The following is a 14,759-nucleotide window of genomic DNA, read 5'->3' as shown; positions in this document are numbered from 1 at the left end:
TGGGTCAAAGATGAGATTCTAGCATGATAAATGGTGTGGAGACCAACACTTGAAGATAGACCTCTGAGGATTCTAGCATGTTCCTTTATTGGAGCAGTACATAATTGGGTTGGTATGATCTCTTCGTTCTTCGATTGTTTGTACTCTTTCAAGCAGAGGGAAGCTGTTGATAGCATCTTATGGGTTCCTCCCAAAAGACGGACTTTTGGTATCAACTCTGTCTACAACGCACTCTTCCCTCAAGATAACGTCTCTTTTCCTTGGAAGAAGATTTGGAGAAATGGGTATCATCAACAGTAGCAATAGCATTATTTGTTTGGCTTGGTGCATTAGGAAAGATCTTCATAGTGGATAACCTGAGGAAGAAACACTTGACCATCTTTTGCTTTTACCGCAAGATGAAAGGGCATCGATGGTTGGTTTGAATGGGTCGGTGTAATCCTATTATACCCATAGTAACTCCGAGGTTTGAGTGGAGGGAGAGCTCGAGCACAAGCTCGTCTTTTCAACCTTTCTTCTCATGATGCTCGATTAATTTTATAACTTACAAGGCAATATAAACTAGAATCCATATCATCTTGCCAATACCTCCTGCTGGGTAATTAATGAGAGATCAATTACCTGCTGTCTTCATGTTTCCTATTTTGGGGTTATCATTGTCTTGCTACATGGTTTCCCCTTTTCAATCATTTAAAACACAAACAAAATGAAAAGCCTGTACTCATAATACGTCTGCCGTTTTCATGAAGCATGCTCATTTAACAACGTAATATATTAAAACCAAATGATCTTCAAATCGCACAATGGACAATATTACATTTCACATTCCAATCTCACCAAATCAATAATACAGCTGCCATAACATACAACAGACAAAGTCGAAGGGATAGGAACTTTAACTGCCAAACAATACATACAGCTGCCATAACTATTGCAGGAGCTGATGCTGCCTCAGGAATATATTTATATAAGATTACACAAAAGTATTCCTATAAATTGATGTAGATTCATGTAGTCCATTAAACCTACTTTACAATAAAAGTAAATTTACAATTTGACGAATCACATCATGTCACATCAATTTGTGAGATTATTTTTGTGTAATCCATTTGTGGCTAAAGTATTTTCCTTTATATATATACATATATAAACAAAAATTGTAGCTCAGAGATGGTGGCATCCGAATTTTTTTTCATCTCCATTTGGCCTACTTGTCAGCAAGTGTTAGCTTATATTATGTGTAAGAAGCATTGGAGCTATCATTGCTATTCTCCAACTGTCAAACCAAACCCAAATTTGAAATTTGTAGTCTTTCTTGCTGCGATCTATCTGCAAAACCCAAATTCAGTAGCTTAAGAAATGTGATTCTCTAAGGGGGGAAAAGGTCAATTAAGAAAATCTCCTTCTCAGAGTCCATTCCTTGATTATAACTACTTTCGAAGGATAGACCAAGTGATATAAACCAAGAAGGTGCTGCAGAAGAAAAGGCATCAGCATAACCAAAAAAAAAAAGATTGCTGACCTCTGCCGAGAGAATAAAAATAAGACCCATATTTAATCGCTCTTCTGTAAAAGCAGACGTGCAGCCATTGGAATCAATCTTCCCTCTAAGCCGACACTGAAACAACCACAATATATAGTAATACAATTTGTGTATAAAGTTGTTACGAGTTCTAAATTTTCTAACAAATCCAGATTGACCCTCATTTGGAAGAGGGAATCATAACAATCATTGTAACAGATCTCTTTCTGCATCACTAGTTTCAAGAAAACAATATGCAAGAAACTGTGGGCTTTTGATGGTACTGGTTGGGAGACAATTGCCAACAGTGATTATGATAGGATTATGAACCTTCTTTAGCTTTTGTCGTTAATGCACAATAGCTCGGATAGATATATTGATAGAACAATGAATTAAACAAAACATTCCTTTTGTTGTAAAACAGTTTATACAAATTAGCTTGCTGGTGCAGAAGTTTTATCAGATTGAAGTAAACAATCTTTTCTGAAACCCATCCAAGTAGATGCATCTATTATCAATGCAAGCTAAACAAACATGGCTGACTCACACCTCATGCAATTGAATCTATGATCGACTAAAATCATATTACTTATGCAGCACCATGGTGAGTTTACCAAGTAAAATAACGCTGAAAGTCTTGACATAAATATTGCATTCTATTTTCACTAATGGCCTGGAGAAAGCAAATGAATAGGCAATTATAATAAATAGGGGAACTAATTTGGGCCCTGGCTAGAGTATCCACCCACCATATGAAATAGAGGCGTACTCGATGAAGTGCTAACTTCACAATGATCTACGACAACAGAGATGTTCTCATTTCACGTCATTGCATTTGGATAGTGATGATAGAATATTGAATAGTAGTGAATAATAATAAAAAGTAGGTCCAAAATAATAATAAAATAATAAATAATAGTAAAATATTCTCAGAATACTTAAAAATGCCTTGACACCCAAACTATCATGATTGAAAAACAACACATTGTTTAATAAATAGACGACGTCACAAGTAAACAAGACATTTGAAGTTGTATTTGTTCGAGAAAAATTCTTCCAACTCTGTTCTTCAATTTCTTGATTCAAATATTCATATTTGGTGATCTTCTATAAAAAGTAAGAATGATAGATGCCATGAATGCGTGAAAGCAAACTGACAGAGTATAACGATGCCTATGAAGGCAGTCTTGTTTTCTAGCTATTATAACATTTGCTAATGATAGTTTAAGGTCAAAAGTAACAAGACATTCTTAAAAGTTGTCTGCCAATTCTTCCAAGTATGTTCTATAATTTTGCGGCTTTAATTTATATATTTGGTACTCTTCTGTGAATTAAGAATGGCAAGTGCCATGATGCATATAAGTACACTCCCAACGTTTAAATCACCAATGCAAGAAGTCAAATTTCATATATATTAAAGATTTGCATAGAAGAATTTACCTGTCTGAAGATGTAATCATGGCCAAAACTTCTTGTGACATCTCTTGACATGTAGTTGTACATCAAGTCTGATGCTTGAGACACCTGAATAGAAGGGGGAAAAACAGCATAATCAGCAACCATTCCATTGCAATCAACTTGTCCAGTGGCAACTTGTAGCCAAAATGATGAGAAATTTATAGATTTTAAAATGAGTGAAAATGCAGGTCCTTGGTCTCAAATTGACGCTAGTCACAATCAGAACCAGAAATACATCTCTCTTAAACGCCCCTCCAATTAGTAAAACCTTTTAGGTCAGTTGGCTAATTACTTCAATTAATGCCCGTGTATAAGTCCTAAAACCATTCCCAAGCTGTACTTAACGGTGGCTATTTTAATCTCGATCCAAGGGGCCAGTCCAGACAAATTCATCTATTATTTCAATGCACATTATTATATGAGAAAACAAAAGCAAGCAAACATCAACACATTAAACATTACCATCCCAAATTGATATTGCCCCAAATTGTATCTAAATAAGATGATTTTTCTTCCAAAATTAAACATGTGATACAGGATAAAAGCAAAGCTAAAGTACCATCTTGTCTATGTTGTAACGAGCAGCATAACCAAGACCCGACTTTCGATGCTGACCAGCCCAAAAAACTTCACCACCCAAAGACAAATGTGGGGTCACACTCTGCAAGTAAGATGCAGATTCAGTTCTATATTGAAATTTTTTATCATGTTTCTCCCTCGTAATTGAGAGAGAGAAAGAGAGAAGTTTTGCCATCTGTGTTCTCTTAGACACTCTATTATGGGCATGTTTCACTATCACCGTCTCACGATCACCTGCAATCAAAGAGTAAGACGGCTTGGGAGTTCGAGGGAATACTTCCGATGCATAAGTCAGTGACCAGTTAGTCCCATTGCCACTGTAAGTTCCATAAAACTATTAGACTAATGAAGGAATAATTGGTTTTATTCTTCTTAAATTTATTGAATTATTCTACTTATTATCCATATATCACATATTTAGTAAAATAAAAAAATAAAAAAAGTGTGGTGTGTGGAGATGATCAATAAGTTTTTTCTTAAAATAAAACCACCAGCATGTACACATCTTTACATTTTCTGATATGTTACAAGTGTGTTACATCTTTACATAACATAACTTGAGTAATAATTAAATCGAATTAACCTCAGCAAGGGAGATTCTGTTAACCAATGGGAGCTCAGTCATGAGTGGAAAACCTAATAATGGCTTAGACGACCACAATAGTAGTAAAATTCTAATAATCTCTCCTTTTGAAGAAAACCCATATTGCGGGTCTACTTGGACTCGGTAAAGGAAAGCCTCCGAGGAGAGGTTTGTCTACATTGATTTCTACTTGCATTCTTATGACCTTCTCATGAGGGTTATTCCAAAACTTGAGATCTGATCAACCTGGATAAGATTACCCATTACATTTCCTATTTTCTCAGCATTGGGATTGGTCATCATTTCTAGAGGAAGACCATAAATTTACAGCTAGAATATTGCTATGTTAAGTGCGATTTCTTGAATGCTTAGGCCAGGGGGCCATTCAGAAATGAGCATATGAAACCCTTTGATATTCCATGGTCGCTGGGTTAGTACACGATGTTTTTTCTGATGTGTTGGGAATGTGAAAAAAAAGTTGTTGGTATTTTTAGATCCTCAATTGTGAGACTAATGACAAAGCTCCATACTGCCTTCATAGTAGCATGTAAGGTATGTTTATTGAGAGTTTTGGATGATATTGTATGTCCAATGAGAGCATGGTTGGAAAGATAGGTTGCAACTTCTGTTTCTTGTTCAAGATTTAAATCATTTCAAGTTAAGGCTTCAGCATGGAGATAATGCTCTCAAGATCTGGTTGAGTAGTCATGGTTTAGAAGTGAATGTTTGGTTTGGCAAATAAAGAGAGAAGGGTGGTTGCAGGGAAAGGTAGTTTAGCAAGTAGAGAGAAAAGGTTGGTTGCAGGGAAGGGGAATATTCTACAAAGAGGGGTTATGCTCACTAGGGAGAGGAAGAAAACTCATATAGAGAGAGGATTGGCCTGAAAAGTGAAGATATTTTTTAAATCCTCCAGCTTATAAATTAGTTTAGTTCAGCGATTTTAAATCTTTCAATATATCTTATGCCAACCGTCACTCTAATTTTGTAGATTTTGTATGTATGTCTCAAAGTGGAGGCCACAACCAAAAGAAAGGGAGTTTGGCATAGTTCAGTTCAATGAAAGAGTTGGGAGAACATATCAGGTAAATATATTATAAACATGAAGCTTAAAACTTCTATGACCAAAGATTGGCAAGTTGGAATGATATTAGTGCTTGCTCTCTAAGTTCATCCTTTGATCCAAACACACGGAGATCAATCCAATTAGCATAACTGATGAGAATGCAAGAAAGAAAGTGCATGAAAAGTAAAGCAAGATTCTCCACATTACTAGTCTCATTAATAAAGAGAACCCAGACTGCCTTTTATTTAGGCTAACTTATTCTGAAATACATATCCTATAGAAGCTGGCAACGAATAACTAATTTTAAGAGATACAGTGTATGCATCATGTTGGGTTGCATGTGGAGCCTAGTTTGTGAGCAAAAAAGGCGTAGACAGAAAGTTCACTCGGCTGTCGCTTGAGCGAAACTTAACTCGTAAGTTTGCTCGAGGTGCGCTCCATAGTGGGCTCGAGCGAAGATCAAGTAGATTTTTAACTCAAGGTTCGCGTGATTCTGGGCTCGAGCGAAGCCCTAACCCTAGTGTTCGCTCGAGCAGCCCTCGACAGACCACTGAGTCAATGTTCAATTGGTTGTTCGCTCGATGCTTGATCAACACTCGCTTGAGCAAAGAATCCTGTTTTTCATTTAGGGTTTCCAGAGCCGTTTTTCACTATATATATGTAATGTTTATTCTTTTGTGTGTATGTTCGACAAATCAAAGTGAACAAAAGAGGCAAAAGTGTGAAAGCATATTGAGAGAGTGAAAAAGTCCTAGAGAGTGAGGGTTGAGATAGTCTAAGTAGAGTGGTACTCTTGTAACTCACTATGTATGATTGTAATCTCATATAGAATAAAATCCTCTGTAGCTCTTTGGACGTAGGTGTTTCCAAACCACGTTAATTTTCTGTCGTGTGATTGTTTGCTTTTATTTTGTTTGTCATCATTAGTTTCACAACAACTGGTATCAAGTGTTAAGGTTCGGGGTATGACGGAGAACGACAGCTGGAGACGAAATGAAAGCACCTGGGATCGAGAAGTTTGCAGTCACTGACTTCGGGTACTGGAAGATGCAGATAGAGGACTACCTCTATGGCCCTATAGGAAGAGACTCCATCTTCCACTGTTGGAGAAAAAGTCGGAGAGCATGGACAATGCTTATTGGAACCTGTTAGAGTGATAGGTTTTAAAGGTTATTGGGCTGACACTATCAAGATCGATTGCACACAACGTTATCATGGCAGCTTTGTCAAGGATGTATGAAAAGTCGTCAGTTAAGTAGGTGCATTTGATGAAAAAGTTGTTCAATTTGAAGATGTCAGAAGGTATGTTCGTGGCCCAACACTTAATGACTTTAATATGATTACAAATCAATTGTCTTCTGTAGAGATTGAGTTTGATGATGAAATCATAGCGTTGATTTAGTTAGCATCGTTGCCAAATAGTTGGGAAGCTATGGGGATGTCGATGAGTAATTCAGCTAGCAAGATGAAACTGAATTACGATGATGTACATGACATTATTCTTGCTGAGGAGGTACGTAGAAGAGACTCTGGTGAGTTCTCGGGTTTGGGCTTGGCCCTGATTATTAACTATCGAGGCATGAGACACGGTAGGTCAAACTCCAAGAACAGGGGCAGGAGCAAGATGAGATATGGGTAGCAGATCACTTACTGGAGTTGTGGCAACCTGGACCACATCAAGAGAGGCTGCTAGAATCAGGAAAGTATGTGAACGTGGTTGCATGTGGAGCCTTGCTTGTGAGCAGAAAATGCGCAGACAGAAAGTTCACTCAACTGTCGCTTGACCTGGCGCTCGAGCGAAGCTCAACTAGTGAATTTGCTTGAGGTGCACTCGATAGTGGGCTCAAGCGAAGATCAGACAGATTGTTCGCTCAAAGTTTGCGTGATATTGGGCTTGAGTGAAGCACTAACCCTAGCATTTACTTCAGCAGCGCTTAACAAACCGCTTGAATCAATGTTCGATTGGTTGTTCACTCGAGGTGTGCTCACACCCGCTTGAGTGAAGAACCCAGTTTTTCTTTTAAGATCTCCAGAGCCGTTTTTCACTATATATATGTAATGTTTGTTCTTTTATGAGTATATCTAGCAAATCGTAGTGAACAAAGAGACAAAAATATGGGTAGTAGATCACTTGCTGGAGTTGTGGCAACCTGGACCACATCAAGAGAGGCTGCTAGAATCAGGAAAGTATGTGAACATGGTTGCATTTGGAGCCTTGCTTGTGAGCAGAAAAGGCGCAAATAGAAAGTTAACTCAACTGTCGCTTGACCTGGCACTCGAGCGAAGCTCAACTAGTGAATTTGCTTGAGGTGCGCTCGACAATGGGCTCAAGCGAAGATTAGAAAGATTGTTCGCTCAAAGTTTGCGTGATACTAGGCTTGAGTGAAGCACTAACCCTAGCATTTACTTCAGCAGGGCTCGACAAATCGCTCGAATCAATGTTCGATTGGTTGTTCGCTCGAAGTGGGCTCACACCCGCTTGAGTGAAGAACCCAGTTTTTCTTTTTGGATCTCCAGAGCCGTTTTTCACTATATATATGTAATGTTTGTTCTTTTATGAGTATATTTAGCAAATCGTAGTGAACAAAAGAGTCAAAGATGTGAGAGCATATTAAGAGAGTGAAAAAGCCATAGAGAGTGAGAGTTCAGATTGTGTGAGTAGAGTGATACTCTTGTAACTCATTATACTCTTTTAGTTCACTGTGAGTGATTATAATCTCCTATGGAATAAAACTCTTTGTAGCTCTATATATGTAGTCATGTTGATGAACCACGTTAAGTTTGTGTCGTGTGATTGTTTGCTTTTATTTTGTTTGTCATTGTTAGTTTCACAACACATCCAAGTATCAAGTGTGGTTTGGTTTCTCAAGTTCTTACTGCTTTAGCTCACCTGGTTGTAGTTTTATACAACCGACAAAAAGCCACACTTGTAAAGAATACATGCATACATACATGCATACATATATACGTGCGTGTGTGTATATTCTAACTTTCATTATTTTTTAGAAATTAGGTCAAAATATATTTCTAAACCTTCAACTCAAACATATTCTTTTTATGTTACTCATCTTCATTACAAGATCCACAAAAGATCCATAATTTTTATTTTCAATAATTTCATAAACTTTGAAGAGCAATTTTTGATCAAAATTATTATATGAAATTGAAGAATATAGGATTTCACACCAAGGCTTAAAATTTAAATAAGTGCTCTAAAACTTAAGTTGATATTTTTTGGAATTTCTATCCAACTCTAAATTAGTAAAAGAAAATAAAATCTCACTTTGACAACACAAGATTATAAAAAGATGATGTTCTTTCTAAAAAAATAACTAAGTTAAGAGTTATACTATATATTACATTCTGTCTCACTTATATAATATTATATTGATATGAAAAACTTATTAATTATTTTTAGAGTACATATGACATAGTACTGTCATTTTATCATAAAATTTCATGTCATTAAAATTATTATATAAGAAAACTTAGATTATAGGACTGACATCCGTCGTATAAAAAGTAATTATAACATATTCTTACCTCAAATTTACTTAATACTTATGTTAACGCCGTGTTTCGTACGCTTTTAGGTTGGGTTCCAGCAACTCAAGTCTTGGGCCTTTCACCTACACACTTAAGAAAACAGAGAGAGGGGGGGCCTTGGTGGAGGCTGGAGAGTCTCCAAATACTTAAGTCAATATATATCATTTGTAGTTTGTGTGTAAGTTTAGAGGAATCAGAGAGAGTTCTTCGTACCTATGATTAACTTTTATACTAGGTTTATGGGTGAGGATAGCTCATACTTGGCCTCAGGGAATTCATGTCACTTCAATTGTTCATTTAATTAGAATTCTTTAATGTAGCGTGGCTCATTAGACGCCGTCATTAATGCGACGTAGAATTCGAGGAGTGGCGCCATTAATGCGGTGTGGCTCCCTGACTCACTTTACCCTGCAGACTTTCATTGTTAAGGCCCTTCATGCCTGCTATGAGGAGATCAAGGGATCCCTGAATCTCCCGTTCACCTGCCTACGCAGATTTCTAAGGGTTGGGTGTCATAGAGGGGGTGTCAGGACGACGAGTTCCATCTGTCCCTACCGTCCGTTTTTCCCATGCATGTGTTGCTTCATGGACGGGTTTTGCTCATGGGCCGAGTACTCTGTAAAGGCTCACTGACTCGTTTTAGAATAGGGTCTTTGGGCTTGACCAAAGTCTCTCACTCACTTCCCCAGAGATCCTCATGGGCTTGCTATACAGGCTAGTAGGGGGAAAACCCCTTACAATTATCCTACCACCTGCCCACCTATTAACCCTTATGGGGAGGTAAGTTTTTGAGCAATTTGGGACTAGACCCGCTCTGACCTGCTAACATCACCTAGAAGGTAATTGTTGGGTTAGGCTGGCGCCGATCCCACTCTTCCTCGTGGCAGAGGTTGGGGTAGATTGTTGGATAGCCGAGGGGCTGGACTCACTCTTTATCGCGGGAGGGATAAGATGGTCTTAAGACATATCTTGCCCTTTAGGGCCCCGCGGAGAGGTAAGTTACCCGGAAGTTTGGGACTAGACCCGCTCCCACTTGTTGATGCTCACGAGAAAGGTAAATGTCAAGCAGCCGAAGGCTGGCCCGCTCTCCCCCGCTAGGGGGTTAAAGTAGCCTTTAGGCTTAACTCATCTCTTTGGAGCCTCAAATGGAGGTAAGTAGTTGGCGATGGAGCCTACGTTGTTGGAGTAGGGAGTCGAGATAGGCAAGACATATTTTATTCTTGAAAAGCCACACTTTCATTAATAGAGTATACACTGTTAACATGAAAATGTAAATTACAAGTCATAAACTTTTCTAGCAACAAAATTTTCGTAGGTGCATGATGTTCTAGGGGTGTGATAGCTAGTTTTCTTGGGAGTCTCAAAGCTAGTAGGAGCCCTAGCAGTTGTTGGCGGTGACCACGTAGGGGCCTTCCCACTGAGGCCCAGCTTTCCTTCGTCTCGGGTAGTTGTTCCTGTCTGTTTCAGTATGAGATCCCTGATCTTGAATACCCTTAGGCATACCCATTTGTTGAAACATCATTCCGCTCTTCTTTTGTTGATGATTATCCTTACTTTTGCTTCAAGCCTAACCTCCTCAAGCAGGTCAAGTTTTTCTTCTAATGTTCATTGTTGGAGTTGTGCTTGAAATGTTGCACCTTGTAGGTAGGGATCCCAACCTCGACCGGTGGCATCGCCTCATGATCATAAGTGAGAGTGAAGAGGGTTTCTCTTGTTGGGGCCCTTACTGTGATCCAGTATGCCCATAAAACTTCAGAAAGTTCCTCTGCCCAGGTGTCATTTTTGTCGCTCAATTTCTTTTTGAGTATTCTCATCAATGTCTTATTTGTTGCCTCCACCTGTCCATTGGACTGAGGATGTCCTAAAGACGAGTATCGAAATCTGATCCCCAGTTCCCGACACCAATCTCGATAGTGGTCAGAGTCAAACTGCCTCAATTATCCGATATGATGACATGGAGAATGCCAAATCTGCAGATGACTGTCTTCCACAAGAAGTGTGTGATGTTGCTCGCCGTGATTGTTGACAATGCCTTAGTCTCTACCCACTTGGTGAAGTAGTCCATTGCTACTACTACAAATCTTATTTCTCCTTTACCTAGGAGGAAGGGGCCTACTAAGTCAATTCCCCAATAGGTGAAGGGCCACAACGAGCTGATTAACATCAATTCTTCTGGTGGGCAATGGGCCACTTTGGAGTATTCTTGACATTTCCTACACTTCTACACGTACTCCTCAACATCCTAGAGGGAGCGAGGCTAGTAGTATCCCGCCCTCATTACTTTGCCTGCCAGCACCTTTCCCCCAGAGTGGTCACCACAGATTCCTTTGTGTATTTTTGCTAGCACGTATTGAGCTTCTTCAAGTGAGACGCATCTCAGGAAAGGTGTGGAGTATCCTATTCTATACAGGATCCCCTCGAGCAGAGCATAACGCGCTGCTCTATTCCTGAACTTTCTAGCTTCCCATTTGTTGTTGAGTAGTTCATTGAGATCTATGTACGTGATTATATCCAACGCTCATTTTGGAGCTCTCAGCTTTACTTCTACCACTTCAATTCCCACGATGGGTATCATGACGGATATCTCGACAGTCCTGATCATCGTTCGTTCTAGCAGAAAAAAATCTTCTTGCTCGAACTTCGCTGGCACTAATTTATCCGCCTTTCGATTCTTGGCTCTCGGCACTTGTTGTATATGAAAGTATCTGAACTGGGAGCGTTTGGCCTCTATCAGTGTTAGATGCTTCTTCAATTTTTCGCTCTTCGCAGTAAACTCCCTTCATACTTGATTGACCACTACCTGAGAGTCGGCTCGCACATCTACTTCTTTGGCACCCAAAGACCTATTGATCACCAAACCAGAGAATAGTGCCTTGTACTCTGCCTCATTGTTCGTGGTTTTGAATGCCAACTTAATAGCATAATTATGCTCCTCACCTTCGTTTGTAATAATATTCACCCTCACTCCCCCTCTAGCCCGACTGGACTCACTATCAATGAAGACTTGCCAGGACTTCATGGGAGATGCATGTTCGACCAATTCTGGAAAGCTGGAGAATTATGCCACAAAATTTGTCAACACTTTCCCTTTAACAAAATTTTATGGTGCGTACTCGATGTCGAACTTGCTCAGCTCCATGACCTAGTTCGTAAGGCAACCTGAGGCATCAGGTCTTTGTAGGATCTTCTTTGGGGGGTCTCAGTGAGGACCTTTACTGGATGAACCTAGAAATACGGGCGGAGTCTTTGGGTGGTCACTACTAAGGTGAATGCGAGCTTCTCTATGCGTGGGTATCTAGCCTTTGCTCTTCGATAAGCTCGGCTAGTGTAGTACACGAGCTTTCAGGTCACACCTTCATCTCGTACCAAGGCCAAGGAAGCCACCTGCGGGGTGACTGATAGGTATAAGACCAAAGCTTCTCCACATCTGGGTTGGCTGAGCAATACCTTAAAAAATGGTAGGCACCTTTCGGTGGACCTTAACACGAATCTGTTAAAGGCCTCTACCCATCTGGCGAGTTTCTGCACTTTATTTTTGCTTCGAGGAAGGGCCATGTGGAGTATGGCTTTCATTTTCTTCGGATGAACTTCTATTCCCCTTTCTAACACCATGAAACCTAGGAATTTCCTGGAGTCTACACCAAAGGCACACTTCATTTGGTTCAACTTTATCTGGTATTGCCTTAATACTGTTAAGGCTTCGAGGAGGTCATCCAGGTGTTGCTCAGGAGTTCCGCTCTTGACTAGCAAATCGTCCACATAGACCTCAGTTTCTCAAGATCTGATTCTTGAACAAGCGGTTGATCAGCCACTGGTAGGTGGCCCCCGCATTTTTCAGCCCAAACGGCATGGCAGAGTAGCAGTACAATCCTCGATCAATGATGAACGAAGTCTTCTCCTCATCGTCCGGGTTTATGCATATCTGGTTGTACCCGGAGTAGGCATCCATAAATTCGAGCATGCAATGAACCTTCGTGGAGTCGACAATCAGGTCTATGCGGGGTAGCGAGAAGTTGTCTTTTGGCCAAGTCTTATTTAAGTCGATGAAGTCAACACACATTCTCCACTTACCTCTTTGCTTCTTCACCAACACCACTTTGGACAACAAGTCTGAGTAATAGGCCTCTCGTATGAAGCCCGTCGTGAGTAATTGATTGACTTCTACGGTGATGGAAGTGTTCTTCTCAGTGTTGAAATCTCAGCGTTTCTACCTTACTCCCTTAGCCTTTAGGTTCACGCTTAGGTGGTGCTGTATGGTCCCTGGGTCGATTCTAAGCATGTTCTCGTGGCTCTAGGCGAAGACATCCTAGTATATCGATTGTCATCCTACTACCAATCCTAGTCGTGGCTTCCAGACGGCTTGGGTTCACGGGGATCAACTCCAGTGGCTTATTCGGCTCCACCTTTCTGTGCGTTTGTTCATCTCGGATCTCTCCATCCATTGTGGTATGTTCAGGCTGGAGCGGGAGAACGTGGTCGTTGCTCAAGGTGTGGACCACATGCACCCCACCATCCTTCAGCTTCAATTCCTACACGTAACGCTCCCGTGCAAGGACCTACTCTCCTTGAATTTTGCCCACTCCCCGAGATGTTAGGAACTTCATCTTCAAGTGGTAGGTTGACGTCACCGCCCTTAGATTGTTGAGGGTAGGTCTGCTGACTATGACGTTGTATGATGAATGAGCATTTACCACCAAGAAGTCTACCATGACAGAAGCCGTATAGGGGGCGCTGCTTGCCAAGACAGACAATGTGATGGTTCCGATTAGCTGGACCATGTCCCTAGAGAAACCCTTCAGTGACATGAGAGCTGGTTAGAGTCGAGCGGTATCTATCCCCATCCAGGTAAAGGCTTCCTAGAAGAGGGTGTCTGGACTCTGCACTAGGGCATCATCGTGTGGATGGAGGACCCTTTTCTTGTCGTCTTCTCCAAAGGAAATGACAAAGGCTGGTTCGCTTCTCCTGTATTTGGTTGGGCGGTATTCTATCGAATACACTTCTCTGTATCTTACTTGCTTGGTGTGTGCCTTCCGACTGGATGAGGTCATGCCCTCGTCGGTGAATCCTCTCGCAATGGTCCTGATTTCCCCCAGTGGCAGTCCTTCCTGTTGTGGTGTGAGGGGCCAATCGTGAGGGAGTCCCCACGTACCTACCATTTATCTCGGGCTCCTTTCCCTCTTTGGCCTATCGACCTTTTCAACTCTTTTTTCTCGTGATCTCCTACTTTACTCTTGCCTTTGTCTCCGGGCAGGAGGATGTTGCGACCTCTTTCAAGGAAATGCAATTTTCTGTGTTATGATGTTGGACTAATGGTAGGTGCAATAAGGACGACTAGTGCTCCTGTAGCCGTCTTCTTGGGTGGCTTGTCGGCCGTCTTTTTGGATGGTGAGTGCCGTCCAGTCAAATCGAAATCCCAAGCCTCTCGTAAGGGCTTTTTCCCTCCTGTTGTCACGTTGTTCTTTCTTCTGCTTCTTGAGAGCTTTGCTCTTGGCCGGTTCCTTTCCTTTCCTGTCTGCTTGTTCCAGTTCTTTTTTCATTGGTTCGGTTAGAGCTTAGAGTGTATCTTCAACGTTGATGAAGTTGTCGGCTTGATCCTTGAACTCCCTTAACGTGTCGGGAGTTCTCGTTGCCAACTTTGCCATGAAGTGGGACTAGGGTCATACCCCTCCTAAAAGTGCTGCCAAAGTTATCTTCTCGTTTTGGTTATCTGTAGTCATGTGCTCTTTATTGAACCTGGATAGGTATGCTTTCAAATCTCTGTCTTTCCCCTACTTGATGGTAAGAAGATTACGCCACGGGACATCTTCTTCTTCTGCTCGCCATAAATTGTGTGAGGACCAGACGAGCCAACTGCCCAAAACTATCTATGGACCTGGGTGCCAATGACTCGAACCATACTCTTGCTAGTCCCTTTAGGATCAGCGAGAAAGCTCTATAAGCCACTTCCCCTGGGAAACCATATAAGGTCATGTGGGCTCTGAAGGTTTTCAGGTGTTCGAGATAATCTC

This window comes from Juglans regia, chromosome 6 (assembly GCF_001411555.2).
Source record: "Juglans regia cultivar Chandler chromosome 6, Walnut 2.0, whole genome shotgun sequence".
Lineage (NCBI taxonomy): Eukaryota > Viridiplantae > Streptophyta > Magnoliopsida > Fagales > Juglandaceae > Juglans > Juglans regia.
This window is presented reverse-complemented; position numbering follows the sequence as displayed.